We start from the raw sequence: 3,241 nt of genomic DNA on the forward strand, positions 1-3,241 counted from the left end.
ATTTATGTCGTTATTTATTGACATCTGCTTCCCTTCCCCTTGCCCCATTAGAGTGCCTCGTTCATTGCTGGATCACCAGAGCCTAGAACAGTGCCTGGAATATACGGGGGGTTCAATAAACAATGTTAAACATATGGATGAATAAATGAACTAAAGTCCCTCCCCTGACACTCCCACCCTAGATGCCGGTTGCTCAGGCTGGTGTAGGGGGACAGGGGTTATGGAAGGAATTGTGGCTCCAGCATCTGAGGCCTGAGTTTGGGCCCCAACTTTGGCCCCAGGGTGCTTAGGTGACCTTGGGCTAGTCACAGAATTCTCTGTGGGTGTCAGCAAAAGCTAATAAAACCAGACCCTGGCTTTTCAACTTGTGTCATCAAAAACTCCGCATAAGACTTGCTTTAATTAAGATAAGAGCACAGCGCAATGTTTGGACTTGATGTTCATTCTTTGATGTTTGGCCTTTTCTGTTGTTGTGTTTGATGTCCAGGGGCTTGGAGAACTGGACTTGGGTTCTTGGCCCTTGCTGGCTGGCTGCCTGCTGTCTGCTGTTTGCCTTGTTAAAAGTACTTATGATCTAATAAAGTAGATGGATGTGGCCTCCTTGGGGATGAAACACTTTCCACTCCCCTTATTCACTGCACTTCTCAGCTGCACTCACGGCCGATATTTACTGAGCACAAACTAAATGCTAAGCCCCGGTCTCAGTTTCATCTGAGCCTCAAAACAACTCAATGAGTGGGGTGCCACTATTGTCTCCATTCTAGACAGGAGGAAGCAGAGGCACAGAGAGGCACGAGGACTTGTCTAAAGTCACTGGGAAGTAAGTTGGTAGGTAGAGGTGCCAGGATATGGACCCAGCATGGCCTCTCATGGCTGCTGGTGTCCCTGGCTTGGATGGTGTGCTGACAGGGAGCCTAGTCCTGCATGAGAGGAAGCAGTTTATTATTATTATTTTTTTTTTACAGCACCTGGTCTTCCTAGCTGGTCTCCCATCCAAGTACTAACCAGGCCCGATCCTGCTTAGCTTCCGAGATCAGATGAGATTGGGCGTGTTCAGGGGGGCATGGTCGTAGACCAGCAGTTCACTCCTGTTCGCTAAGCTTGCTCAGTGCCAGTGTTAGGCATTGGAGAGAGACAACAGGCCCACGAAGTGTTGTTTCTATGATCCCCATTTTACAGGTGGGAAAACTGAGGCTCAGAGACTTTGCACAAAGGGGGCCGGCTCCAGGAAAGGATGATGGGAGGGAAGGTGGGGGCTTTGGGATCCTCTGCCCCTCTACCCCTCTGCCTGCCCCTCTGCCTGGCATTGTCCAGAGTTAAGTCAGGCCAAGACGTGAGCCTTTGCTGGTCTTGTGTGTGAGATGTTGGTTGAACGAACCTTGGCATCTTATTGTCCAACGGACAGTGGAAGGGATGTGATTGTGCCTCCCGGTGGGCCAGAGGTTCTGAGTGGAGTGGCTCTCAGGAAGATGGAATGAAAGCATCCCATATCCTTGGTTCTGATGGAGGGATGGGGTTGCTGAGGAAGCTGGTACTCTTCTTTGGTGCCCTGCTGAAGCTATGGGCACCCCTAGCAGTGCACACAGCACAGCAATGTCCCCTACCTTTAGTTGTAGGGCCAGAAATTTCATCCTTCATAGCTTCTAGAAAAACACAAGCTGCTGGGAGGGAAGGAGCATCACTCGTGAGGGCATTTTCCAGGTGATTTAGGAGCTTCGGTTTTCTTCTCTGGAAAAATGGAAGAAACACCAACTCCACCAGATTGTGAGAGCTCCCGACACAGTGCCAGGCACCCCAGACGGCAAAAGAGACTTGTTCGTTCTGAACTGAGGGTCCACCCAGCAGACCCCAAGCACCTGGGCCTGCTGTAGAGTGAAGGATGGTGATAATTCACTAGAACCCAACTCTCCTCAGGCCTCACCAGCCTCCAGGTATCCATGAGGTCACACTGACATTAACACCCAGATGAAGAAGTTTCTTAGGCCTTATCTCCCCACCCAAAATCCCCTCCCACCCTCAACTGGCTGGCCACTTACTCTCAGCACATCCCAAGGAGGTGCCCTACTCACGTTCAAGAACAAGTCTGCTCATATTCTTAGCGTCTTCGTAAGGGGTCTTATGACCGCCTTGGCCACAGGCATCCCCACAATAAAAGCCTCACCAGGTGTACCGACCTTTGGCCACCCTGAGCTTCCAGGTGCCACAGTTGCCATGGGGCTCACAGAGAGGTGGACACAGAGTGGGCTTAGGCCAGCTTCAGTTTGGGACTTGTCACCTGGCCCTACCTGGGCCCTGGGTCTTTCGTGGTCTTCATGACAATGGCTTGGGAACTTCTTTCCCCATCATTTTCTCCACCAAAGCTCAAAACCAGTGCTGGGGCAGCAGGCACACCTTCACCCCATTGTCCTCGTCTTTGCCATTCCTGGACCCCCCAGCACCCGATTCCTCCCCCTCCTTGAATCCCTACCTTACCTGGAGAGGACCCACCAGAGCCACCATCGGCCAGACCTCAAATCCAAGGGTGGGCTCGACCAGCACAGCCTGCTACAGACAGACAGGGTATCAAGCCCAGCTGTCCAGCCACAGTGGGGAGACAGCATGCCAAAGAGTTAGGCCCTCTCTGTCCCCCCCAGGGCTGGTTCCTTCCCTGCTGGGCCTCCGTTTCCCCATCTGTCTCCCCAAGGCCCCATCCAGCTCAGACATTGAGGCCTAGCGTCTTCGTCCAGCCTAGGACAGCCGGTGCAGCCAGGGCCACCCTGACCCCAGCCCCTCTTTTTCACTCAGGCCCAAGTGCCAGAACAGCCTGGAGGCCCTTATCACACACAGCTATCTTCATTGTTTGCATAGCACTCACTTCCCCTCGGCTAAGAAAACATGTTTGCAAAATCAGATTTCCAGGGAAAGTCGGCAGGTTAAAAGGAAAGGAACTGGTTTGAATTCTGTGAAGCAGGGATCTGAAGGCAGGGACCGACCTCTGGGGTTGCCCCCACTCTTCTGGGTCCTCTCAATTGGAAGGAAGCAGGGCCCGATTCCAAATTCCAGCTTCTAGGTAGCCCCCAACCTCTCCCAAGTTTATTCTAGAACCCACAGGCAGCTGAGGCCTAGAACCTTTTTCAGGGTCACACAGAGTGGAGCCTCCCCTTCTCTAGAACCCTCAGTGGTTCCCCACTGCTGGCAGGGTAGGCCCACAGGCGGCCTGGTATTCAAGGTCTTCCTCTTCCCTTGTGTAGCCTTTAGTCCT

The 3,241-nt window shown here is 52.7% G+C and overlaps 1 pseudogene; it reads right to left on the reverse strand.

The window, feature by feature from the left end:
* Positions 1-956: 956 nt before the first annotated feature.
* Positions 957-1,075, reverse strand: LOC111738225 (annotated as a pseudogene).
* Positions 1,076-3,241: the final 2,166 nt, after the last annotated feature.

This window comes from Pteropus vampyrus, unplaced genomic scaffold (genome assembly GCF_000151845.1).
Source record: "Pteropus vampyrus isolate Shadow unplaced genomic scaffold, Pvam_2.0 Scaffold36, whole genome shotgun sequence".
Taxonomy (NCBI): Eukaryota; Metazoa; Chordata; class Mammalia; order Chiroptera; family Pteropodidae; genus Pteropus; species Pteropus vampyrus.